General features: G+C 34.2%; 1 protein-coding gene across 3 annotated transcripts in view; it reads right to left on the bottom strand.

The window, feature by feature from the left end:
• LOC105489076 (centlein) overlaps nt 1-13,303 on the bottom strand; it is a 514,234-nt gene that overhangs the window by 187,095 nt on the left and 313,836 nt on the right. The window lies entirely within an intron of this gene.

Raw genomic sequence — 13,303 nt, 5'->3', positions numbered from 1 at the left:
GATCACCTGAGATTAGGAGTTTGAGATCAGCCTGGCCAACGTGGTGAAACCCCGTGTCTACTAAAAGTACAAAAACTAGCCAGCCATGGAGGCACGTGCCTGTAATCCCAGCTACTTGGGAGGCTGAGGCAGGAGAATTGCTTGAACACAGGAGGCAGAGGTTGCAATGCATCAAGATCACGTCATTGCACTGCAGCCTGGGCTACAAGAGTGAAACTCCATCTCAAAAAAACAAACAAAAAGAGGCATTGGAATAAAATAAATAGGAAAAAAAAATTGAAATATGTAAAATGTCTGAGAGTAGGGAAATGTTTAGGTAAAAAAATGGTACATTCCTATGTTAGAATATGAGGCAGTCAAAAAAATGTTTCAAATGTTAACTTATATTGCAATGAAATGGTAATTGCACAAGCAGGATACAAATTTATAAACCATATGATTCCAATTATATAGAATTTATATTCTCCATTTACTTCGTATACCCTTTTCACAAACACACAAAGCCACATGCAGGGTTTAAGAGTGAAAGCACACTCTGGGTCTAAGATGTTGCCTCTTCTTAGATTACCCAGCATCATATGGCGCTGAAGGAGAGGCACTGAGGCTAAGACCTACTTTCCCTAGATGTCTTCACCTCAATCTAGAGACATCAAGAAGTAACCCTATGTATAGCACTCTTTATTTCCAAATACCCTGGCATGACTATCTGCCTTGAATTCACTGGTACTAGGCCCATTTTTTCTTTTCTCCCTATTTATGTGAGATACCAAAAGATCCCTGATTTCCAGGTTAATTCTTATAAAATTACCATACTCTCATGCTAGTTATGAGTGATATTAAAAAATAAAAGAAAGTCAAGAAATAAACAAGAAGCTTGTAGACTTAAAGTCAAACTGAACAAAATAGATTTGGAAAAAAAAAATATACAATACAATGTCTACTGCCACTCCTCTATTCTCTATTTTACCTTTTACAATTAGATATGGTTTGAACTTTTCATTCTCTCCTCCATGGCTACTACTTCTTTCATAGTTTCCATCATGCTGTGTCTCTGCACTACATTCTAAGGAATTTTATCAGCTTTATAGTCCAATTTTCTAATTTTTTCTTTGGCTCAATAACTCATTGTGTAAGGCTATTTTTATTACCAAAACTAGATAGAGACAGTACAAGAAAGCCAAACAAAAGACCAATCTTATTGCTTAATGGAGACAGAGATTAAAAACAAGCAAACAAAATAACAGTGAAATGAATTAAATGGAATTGTAAAAGGATGGAAAAGCCCAGGTATGAAAAGATAAAACATTTTTTAAAATGTATGACCCATTCACGAAATTAGTCTATTGAGCTCATTAACATGATAAAAAGGTATCTATGAGAAACTATGGTTAACTTAATTCCCAATGATGAAATATTAGAATTCCCTTTAAAATTAGGAACAAGACAAGGACACTCACTCTAACCACTTCTCCTTAACTTTCGTCCGGTAAAATGTAAAATGCTTGGTAGAATATACTAGAATTTTTAAGGAAGAAACAAAACTGCCAATGTTTATAGATGATATGACTGTCTACCCAAAAACACCCAGATGAATCAAAAAATACAGAATTAACAGAAGATTAACAGGGTGGCTAGATAGAAGATAAATATTTAAAAATCAATTGCATTTCCACACATAAAAAACAGAAAATGTAAAAACATGCAGATAGCTAAAATACCAACAAAACACAAGTTGCTCCGAAATAAATCTAATTAAAAATATGGAAGACCCTATGGATAAAACTGCAAAGGTTTATTTAAATACATTAAAGAAGACATAAATTAATGGAGACAGATTATTTTCACCTATAGAAACATTTAAAATGGTAATGATGTCAGTTCTGTTTAAATTAATCCCCAAAGGGTTTTTGAAGAAAGTTTATATCTGGTTACAACATTATATTGAAATAATCAACAATGTCCAAAATACTGGAAAAAGAATAAGGTGATAAGATTTATCCTATCAGTTATCAGGACTCATTATGAAGCTATAATAATAAACACAGTGTTTCTGTTTCAAAGATTTAAAAATTACCCAGTGCAAATAAACAGCGAGCCCAGAAATTAACCCATATAAATATGGACCCATATATACATACCATAATAAATTTCACAGGTGGCACTGTACATCAGTGAAAAAAGTGATTATTAACACAACAGATACGCTGAGAAAAACAGATATCCAGATTTTTAAAAAATTAAATTGATTCCCTTCTTTATAGCAAACACATAAATAAATCCCACATAGATTAAGGACTTACATGTGGAAGTCAAAACTATAACACTTTGGATGAAAATACAGAAAAATATCTTTATGATGTTAGAATGAGGTGGGACTTCTTAAATAAGATACAATACACACCAACTGTAAGACAGAATATTGAAATTTTTAATTATATTAAAATTAATAACTTCATTTTTCAAGATACCACAGAACAAGTGAAAAGGAAAAGCCACAAATAAGAAGATATTTGTAACGCTTTTAACTAACTGACAGTTGAGACTGTTGGCTAATGTCTAAACTCGTTTCCTCTTTTGGGAAATGAGTACATATTTCCCCATCTTCTTTGCAATTACGTAACAAGTGGACAGAGAACTGAGTTCCGACCAATGATATGCTGGCAAAAGTGATATGTACCATTTCTAAGCCAGATTCATAAAACTTCCTAAATGTGATTTTGTATGCTCTTTCTCTCTTCTGGCTGGCTGGAGTAGAGATGACCCATAACTTTGGAAGCCATGTTTAAAGACAGTAGATCCAACAGATAAAAGGAGCATGGGTCTGTAAATCACTGCTTGGAGTTGGGAGCCCAAGTAATACCCATACTGGACTGCCATCTAAATAAAAAAAAAAATCGTTTTAAGCCAGAGATATGAGGTCAATGTTTTCCAGAAGGTGACATTATGTTAAATAACATAATCAACCAAAGATTAGTATCCAAAATAAACACCTTCCACAAAAAGAAAAACATCCCAACAGAAAAATGGACATGAGACATAAATATTTCACATATAAACATAAGAAACCCAAACTCATTAGAAATCAAACAAATACAAAATGAAACTAGAATGAGATATTTTATCTCTTTAAAAATAAAGCTAAGAAATCTATAATTTGGCAAATGATTTGGCATTTTCTTATAAACCTGAACATTTGCACATCTGTCAGACAATTTTCATCCTTAGCAGTAAGTCCTAGAGAAAGTCTTGCACAAGTGTGTCAGAAGACATGTACTACAAAGAACACAGCAGCAGTATGTAAAAATTCTTACAGCTGAAAAAACAAAAAACACAAAAAAGTTCACTGACAAAGAGTAGATTAATTGTTTAGTCTATTTGGGCTCCTATAACAAAATACCATAAACTGGGTATCTTTTAAACAACAGAAATGTATTCCTCACAGTTCCAGAGACTAGAAAGTCTAAGACCAAAGCACTGGTAGACCTGGGGTCCAGGGAGGGCTACCTTTTGGTTCACAGACAGAATTGGCTTGCCATATCCTCACATGGTGTAAGGGGTGAAGGGTCTCTCTCAGGCCTCTTATTTTATAAAGGTGCTAATCCCATTCATGAGAGCAGAGCCTCCCAATATCCCACTTCCAAACACCTTCACATTACAGATTAGACTTCAGGTATGAGTTGGTGTGGGAACACAACCAGGCTATTCCATAAATAAACTGTAGTTTATTCACACAATAGACTATTGCAGAAGGGGGAAAGAATTACAGGAACACTCAACAATAATAAATTCCCCTACAAAATTCCCCTACCCATATATCCATGCAATAATAAATGTCAGAGGTGGCACTGTACATCACTGAAAAAAAGTGACTATTAACACAACAGATATGCTGAGAAAAATAGACATCCAGATTTTTAAAAATTTAAATTGAATTCCCTTCTTTGTAACAAACACATAAATAAATCCCACATAGATTAAGGACTTATACGTGGAAGTCAAAACTTGCACGTATACATATCGCAGAGTTGATATGTGTAGATGATTTTTAAGGTTTAAATAAAAGCAATACTAAACAATATATTATTTAAGAAAACATAGTTTTAAAAGGCAGGAATTCATAAACAAAAAACCCAACATGGTAGTTATCTTTATGGAAAAAAAAAGAAGGATGGGATCAGGAAAGAGAACATAGATATAATCAAGATATAGATATAATATAGTACATAGATATAATTAGTACATAGATATAATCAAGTACATAGATATAATTTGTAACAGTTGCTGGTGAGTATACAGACATTACATTTATTCTTCTACAGCTTGCAAATATTTTGTAAAAAAAAATTATAAAAAAAGTAAGAACATAAGGGAAAACGGCTAAACAAAATTCTCTTCAACCGAGGAAAGCAAGGAATAGAGTAACTATGAAAAGAAATAAGAATCAACAAGACTACTTAAAATTTGCAACTCAGATCTTGTGATCTTGCCATTAGCCACATGGCATGTATCTCATTCACAGATAAATATAGTAAATTTAATGGTTGGCTTTCTCTCTTGTCCTCTACTGCAAGATATTCCTCCAAGGCAAAAAGCATTATTTCTGCATGAAAAAGATAAACAATCGCTTTGAGATAAGAATAGGCAGTCATTCAGAATTCAGCTAGTTAACAGCAGGGTGCTTAGAAATCAAGGGTCACAGGTTTCAATCCCCCATGAACCAATTAGCTTTGCCCTTTTCTATGGCAAAAACTGTCAGTTCACCAATAATTTGGATTACAAGTTGAGATAGGAGAAAGGAAAGATAAATCCCCACCAATATAAGAAAAAAATCTCAAATTTACTAACAAGTGTCTTCCCTGTATAATAAATTAAGAGCTAACATTTATTACTCTAAATGCCCACCATTCACTGTCATGTGTAATCTTAATGAAACTCTAACGAGGTAAGTACTATTATAATACCCATTTTATAAATGTTGAAACTGAGTTGACTTAGAGAAGTAACTTGCCCAAGGTCACACAATTAACTGATCAAGTCTATGATCCAAATCCATGCATTCAGACTCCAGAATTTATGTTCTTATCCATTACTCTGTAAATAACACCCCCAAAATCCTGCACAAAAAAGTCCCACTAGAAGTATTTAAAAATTTAGAAATAGAAAAAAATGAAATAAAACCTTCCTACCATTTCCTCTCAACTGTATATTTCACTTTCCACTTAGTCTCCTATTAATCATTAAAGTATGATCACTAGATCAGCTCCAACATCCTGACCTGGAACATGACAGAAATGTAGAATTTCAGGCCCCAGCCCAGATGTACTGCATTAGAATAGTAACTACTCCCACCCTAGGATGCTTAGATGTAGACTACAAGAAGAATTTACCCAGACTATCCTCACTCTCTAGGATACACCACCAACTTTCTCACCTCTGGGCCTATGGTAGTGCGCTTCTGACAAGAAACTAGAACGCCCTTAACAAACTGATATACATTGTTTTCTCTGTGAAAGCTTTGGTAATCTCTTCCTCTCCGTAAACATGCTCCTTGAAAAGCTTCTCTCCACAGTTTCCTATTTGGTTCATACTTCAATTACAAACACATTTTGTAACTATTTTCTACCTGCATTCCTATCCATAAGATTCATAGAAACATAAATGGTCTTGTTCAGTTTTGTATCCCATGTAAAAATACAATGGGATTTTAATAAATATTGCCTATATAACTGAAAAAATCAATGCTAGCTGGCTGGCTGGCTGGATGGATGGATGGATGAACGGATGGAATAAAGGATGGATGAAGAGGTGAGTCTAGTTGGACTGAATCCTAAAAATAGAGTATTGACATGGTAAAGTATATGTTACTAACTGGTAGAACCACTGAGTCACACATTTCTCTTCATTACTACTTCCCTAATTCTGGGCTTCCACATTTCTCCTCTATCTAACTTCAGTGCCCTCCTACTGCTAGGAGAGCTGTGAGAATAATCTTTCTTGCCTCAAAAAATAGCAAATCCATTTGTCCAGGTGGTTAGATTTGAAAAGCATGAATTCATTTTTAGTTCCTCCTTTCTTCTCATATTTCACATGTAAGTCAATATCAAAGTTTATGCATCCTACCTTTGAATTATTTACAGGCTACAACTACTTTTTATAACATAGTCTAAGTACCCACTGAGTTCTGCCTGGACTATTACAATTGCCTCTTAAATTTGTCTCCCTCCTCTCTTCCTTGCCTTTCTATATTCTGTTTTCAGCAATGCATCCAGAGTGATCTTTTAAAAATACTCAGTTAGGGCCCAGTGCGGTGGCTCACGCCTGTAATCCCAGCACTTTGGGAGGCCTAGGCGGGCAGATCACGAGGTCAGGAGATCGAGACCATCCTGGCTAACATGGTGAAACCCCGTCTCTACTAAAAATACAAAAAAAATTAGCCGGGTGTTGTGGCGGGTGCCTGTAGTCCCAGCTACTCGGGAGGCTGAGGCAGGAGAATGGCATGAACCTGGGAGGCGGAGCTTGCAATAAGCTGAGATCATGCCACTGGACTCCAGCCTGGGGGTCAGAGCAAGACTCCTTCTCAAAAAAAAAAAAAAAAAAATTCAGTTAGAGTCCACCACTCTTCTGAATAAGATACCCCAATAGGTTCCATGTTGCTCTTCTACAAAGAAACACACCAATGACTTTCCATTTCACTCAGAGTAAAATCTATATACTTAAAGTAACTTAACAAGGCCCAAGGAGACCTGCCCCACATTTATCTCTCTGAGGTCACCTTTCACTCCTCTCCCCATAGTTCTTAATCCAGCCACACTTGCCACCTTGTTAGGCAAGCTCTTGTCTCATGAGCTTTACATTTGTTCTCTCTGCTTAGAATGCTCTTCATCAGATATCTAAATGACTCACTTCCTCTGTATTTCTTTTCAAATCTCACCTATTCAGAATGATTTCTTCTGCCACCATACACAAAAAAGCCCTATCACTCTCCATCATGCTCCATCTCATGCTGTATTATTCTTCTCCATAGCACTTATTACCGTGTCTCATGTGCTTATCAGATTGTGACCCTCTCATCTGAATGTATGCTCCATGAGCACAAAGGCCTTGTTTTGTTCCCTAACAGTTCTTCATCACCAAGAATAGCATCTAACACATAGTAGAATATCAATAAATATTTGTGGAATATATATTTAGATATATTAATTAATGGAGAGTTGTAGTTAACAGTATGATTCCTGCATTTTACCATAAATTTTATAGAAAAATATACTTTCAAATTTTCTATCTATTTATCTAGCTACCTATCTATATCTATCTTCCATATAACATGACAGCCATCATTTAAACAGTCCATAACATGTACTTATTTTAAGGTCACCTCATTAGCTACATAAACATTCTCATTCAGAGAAACATGCTCAACAGTATCTATCCATTATTCATTCATGTGATTTTCAAACGCCACATATGTATGACATATACAAAGGAACAATAATAAAATTACATCAGATTTCTCACCAAAAAATTATGCAAGCCCAGTGATAATGACATGATATCTTCTCAACATTAAGAAAAAAACACACTTTTTTCTTCTGTCTGGTTTAAGACAACTGCATAAAAAACATTATAAATCTGTACTGATGGGCACACAATGTATAAAGATGTAATTTTTGACAATAACAGCATAAAGGGCAGGTGGAGAAACAAACATACATAGGAGCAATGTTATATATTGACATTAAGTTCATATGAATTTCTATGAGATTGCTGTAAATTGTTAGTTATAATTCCCCCAGGGTAACCACTAAGGAAATAACTGAAAAATACATAGTAAAAGAAAAACAAAGGGATTAAAATATCACACTAGAAAATATTACAAAAAAGGCAGTAATGGAGGAAAAGAGGAACAAAACAGACATAACACATATAAAAAATATCAAAATGGCAGATTTAAATCTTACCTTACCAATACAGACAGTCCTTGACTTAAAATGGTTTAACTTACGATTTTTCAGCTTTACAGTGGTGTGAAAGCAATACGCATTCAGTACACTCCTTGACTTATGATATGGCTACAACCAGATAAACCCATTATAAGCTGAAAATATTATGTTAAAAATGCACTTTCTACTTGCAATATTTTTAACTTACAATAGGTTTATCAGGACACAGCCTCATCTTAAGTTAAGGAGCAGACATTAAGCCCTCAAATTAAAGGTGGAGATTAGGACAGAATAAATTTTAAAATCATAATTCAACTATATGGTGTCTACAAGAGAAACACTTTAGATTAAGAGGCACATATGTTGAATGTAAAAGCATGGAAAATGATATAACATGCAAACAGTTACCAAAAGGAAGCCGTGGTGGCTATATTAATATCAGACAAGATAGACTTTAAGACAAAAATTGCCACTAAAGATAAAGGACATTTTATAATGATAAAATAATCAATTCATCAAGAAGAGATAACAATTATAAAAATACATGCACTGAACAAAAGAACCCCAAAATACATGAAGCAAAACCTGATAGAATTAAAGAGAAAAAAAGACAATTAATAATAATGGGGAAAAAAACTAGACAGAAGATCATGGAAACAGAAGACTGGAAGAACATTACAAGCCAATTAGACCTGAAAAAAACAGAATAGAACAGAAAGGAGAAATAGACAAACCTACAAGTATGGTTGGAAAAATTCAACGTATCTCTTAGTAATTGATAGAACAAGTATAAAAAATCTATACAGTTAAAAACCTAAACAACGATATCAAGAAACTTGACCTAAATGACATTTATAGAATATTTTACCCACAAAAGTAGGATACATATTCTATTCAAGAACTCAATATAGATGGGTAAAACATCAGAGTAACCATAACAGAAAAGAGAATGTGTGAACTTAAGGAAACATCAAGGTTCAAGCAAAGAGAGAAAAATCTTTGAAGATACAAAAAAGAGCTCAAAATATATATGGAATACAGTGAAAAGGTCTAATATGTGTGTAATTGGAATCTCACAACGACAAGAGAGAAAGAATGTGTAGAAGTCATATGTGAAGACATTTTTACCACAAATTTTCTAACAATGAAGAAAACCAAAACCACAGGCCAAGGCTGACAAAAGCTTTAAAAACTGAAAAATGAAGAGAAGGAGAAACACTACCACATTTACATCATATAAAAACTGCTGGAAACCAAAAATAAAGAGAAATTATAAAAAGTAAACACAAAAAGCACATACTACTGTTAAAGTTGCAACAATAAAAGACATGCCTTCTCAATACAAAATACAGAAAACAACGTATATCATTTTTAAAATAAAGAAAGAAAAGATGGTGCAAATCAACAGTTCTATCCATCTAAAAAATACTCTTCAGAAATAAAGGCAAAAGAAAGACATTATCCAAAAAATACAAAATGAGAGAATTCACTGTGAGATGAAGTCTACTAAAATAAATACTAAAAGGAGTGCTTAAGGCAAAAGGCAAAAGATCCTAGTGGGAAATACAGAATTACAGAAAAGAATAAAGGGGTTAAAAAGTGTAAAAATTCTAAATGATATTGATTTTTTACAACAACAATATTTTATAGAGTAAAATATATGTATAATTAAAATGTAAGACAATAACAATAATTGGTGATAAGATAAACAAGTTACAGTGTATTAAGTTCCCTGCATTGTATAGAAAATGATTTTAAAAATCAGTTAAAATGGGCTTTAAAAAGTCAAAGATTGGGAAGTTCCATTTATAATAATGACAGAGTAGATCCTATCAGAATAAATCTACCACATATGACCATTTAAACTCCAAGCAAATTATAAAACAACTACCTGAAGACAACAGAGAATGATCAAATGTAGGCAGAATCTAGATAAGAACTGATAGTTGGGAAATGGAACAGCATTGGCTAAGTTACCCATTTTGATGATTTTTACCTTAGCAAGGCTCACAACAGAAATAATATTAGGAGACTAAAATTCCAACAGAAACTTGCAAGAACTAATTAATGGCTTGAAGAACTAGAGGACAAACCACTGTCATACCACTGCAGCTACAAACTGAGGGGAAAAATTCCAGAAAAGAAAGAGTCAAAACTATGAACTCATAACTGAACTGTTCATGCATTGAGCAGACCTCTAAGCAATCTGAATAAGGTTAAGAGAACTAAAAAGCAATTCACTGCAACCCACCTGATGGGAAGCAGGGCTTGGAATTTAAATCTGATCTAATTAAAATTCTGATTCATATATTTATTTCAACACTTCCATGAGTAATATAACAGAAACCAGAGTCTCTATAACATATATTTTACAATATACACCATATAATTCCAAGTTAGAGGAAACAATATATGACCCATATTCAAAAGAAAAGGGAAAACAATAGTGATCAAACCAAAGAAGACCCAATAGATAAGGAAAATACAGATTTTAAAGGAGCTATTTTAACTATTATAACAAGGACTTATATTTGCAGAATAATTCACATAAACGACTTAAGAGCAAGTTGGACATAACAGAAATTTCAGTTAAACTGAATATAAAGTAATAGAAACCATCTAATCTGAATAATATGGATATAAAACAGTTTTTAAAAAATTAACAGAGCCAGCTGGGCGCGGCAGCTCATGCCTGTAATCCTAGCACTTCGGAAGGCCGAGGCAGGCGGATCACCTAAGGTCAGCAGTTTGAAACCAGCCTGGCCAACATGGCAAAACCTCGTCTCTACCAAATATAAAAAAGTTAGCTGGATGTGTGGTGAATGCCACTTGGAAGGCTGAGGCAGGGAATCACCTGGACCCAGGAGGCAGAGACTGCAGCGAGCCGAGACCACGCCACTGCACTCTAGCCTGAGCAATACAGCAAGACTCTGTATCAAAAAAAAATAAAAATCAACAGAGCTTTACTAATCTGTGGACCAACATTGAAAAGTCCAACATAAGTGAAATGGTAATCTCAAAAAGAGAAAAGAAAGAACAGGAAACAAAAATATTTGTGAAAATAATATCAAAATTTTTCTCCAATTTGGTTTTAAAATTATGAAAATCAAGAAGCTCAACAAACCGTAAGATGGATGACTATAATGAAAATCAAGCTTGGGAATATCATGGTTTAAATGCTTATAGTCAAAAGTAAAATCTTAGGGGGGGAAAAAAAGTCAAAGAAAACTGACACATTACCTTTAAGTGAATAATGAAATGAATTCCACTGAATTACCATCAGAAACTGTGGGTCTAGAGGATAGAAGAGTAAAACTTTTAGATTTAAAAAAAAAAAAAAAAAGCCAGTTAATTAATCCAAAAGGAAGGAAGAAAAAGAGAGGCAGAGGAACAAAAAACAGGATAAACAGAAAACAAATGATAATATGGTACACCTAAACCCAATCATAATTATGTTACAATTCAAAGGATTATTAACACTGCAATGAAAAGGAAGAAATTGTCAGAATGGATTATAAACAATGGGATCCAAATATATACACTTTAAATATACAGTAACCTATGTGCTGAAATTAAGAGAATGAGAAAGTTACACTTTGTAAAATATAACCATTAAAGAGAAAAATTGGCTATACTGACATCATAAAGGTACATTTCAAGCCAACAAAATACTATAGTTAAAAATGGCATTTTATAATGAGAAAGCGTTCAATTTATCAGAAAGACATAACAATCATAAATATGCATAGAACTAATAAAATAGCTTTAAAACGCATGAAACAAAAATTGAGAAAACTCAAAGGAGAAACAAAAATCTACAATTATATGGGAGATTTTAACACTCCTTTCTAAAGCAATTGATAGAAAAACTAAATACAAAAATCATTAAAGAGATAAAAGATCTGAATACTATCAAGTGCAAAGACATAATTAATAGTGATATTTAAGGAGCACTCTGCCCAGTAGTTGCAAAATACAAATTATTCTCAGGTACATATAGTACTTTCACCAAAACAATATGCTTGGCCTTAAGTCTCAATAAATATAAAAATATAGGCCGGGCGCAGTGGCTCACGCCTGTAATCCCAGCACTTTGGGAGGCCGAGGCGGGCGGATCACGAGGCCAGGAGACCCAGACCATCCTGGCTAACACGGTGAAATCCCATCTCTACTAAAAATTAAAAAAAAAAAAAAAAAAAAAAATTAGCTGGGTGTGGCGGCGGGCACTGGTAGTCCCCGCTACTCAGGAGGCTGAGGCAGGAGAATGGCGTGACCCCAGGAGGCGGAGCTTGCAGTGAGCCACGATCATGCTACTGCACTCCAGCCCAGGCGACAGACCGACAGATCGAGACTCTGTCACAAATAAATAAATTAATTATATATATATACAGTAGTCTTATCAAGTACTACCTGTGACCACAATGGAAGTAGATTAGAAGTAACAATAAAACAGTAAACATACACATATACACACACACAAATATTTCAAAAGTAAACGAGACACTTACACTCTCCAAACAGAAAATCCAAAAGGAAATCAGAAACATTTCTAAACAAATGCTTATTTATAGAAATTGAGGAGCTTATAGTAAAATTACTACAAAAAAGCAAATGAGCAAGAACATACAGAATATTCTTGAAAAAGAATAAAGTAACTTACATTACCCTCATGTCAAAAGTTACTATAAAGCTATATATATGAATAGGCATATATCTGGACTCTGTTCCATTGATTATTTTGTCAATTATTATACTAATACCATACCATCTTGATATTTTAGCTCAATAAATAAGTCTCAAATCAGGGATTGTAAATCCTCCAACTTGTTCTTTATGAAACTTGATTTTGCTCTTCTAGGTTCTTTGCATTTCCCTACAAACTTTAGAATTGATTTGTCAATTTCTTTTTTTTCTTTTTTCTTTTTGATACAGAGTCTCGCTCTGTTGCCAGGCTGGAGTGCAGTGGCGCGATCTTGGCTCACTGTAAACTTTGCCTCCCATGTTGGAGCAATTCTCCTGCCTCAGCCTCCCAAGTAGCTGGGACTACAGGCACACGCCACCATGCCCAGCTAATTTTTGTATTTTTAGTAGAGAAAGGGCTTTCACCATGTTGGTCAGGATGGTCTCGATCTCTTGACATCGTAACTCACCGGCCTCGGCCTCTCAAAGTGCTGGGATTACAGGTGTGAGACACCGCGGTCGGCCGTCAATTTCTTAAAATAACAGAAAAAGCCTCCTGGGAGTTTGATTGGGATCTTTTGTCTTTTAAAAAACAAACAAACAAATAAACAAACAAACAAAAAAAACAGAAAAACCCACCTGGGATTTTGATTGGGAATCTTTCTGTCTTTGGGGGAACAGAC

Source organism: Macaca nemestrina, chromosome 14 (assembly GCF_043159975.1).
Source record: "Macaca nemestrina isolate mMacNem1 chromosome 14, mMacNem.hap1, whole genome shotgun sequence".
Classification (NCBI taxonomy): Eukaryota; Metazoa; Chordata; class Mammalia; order Primates; family Cercopithecidae; genus Macaca; species Macaca nemestrina.
Note: the sequence above shows the minus strand (reverse complement) of the source record. Positions and strands in the feature narration are given on the sequence as shown.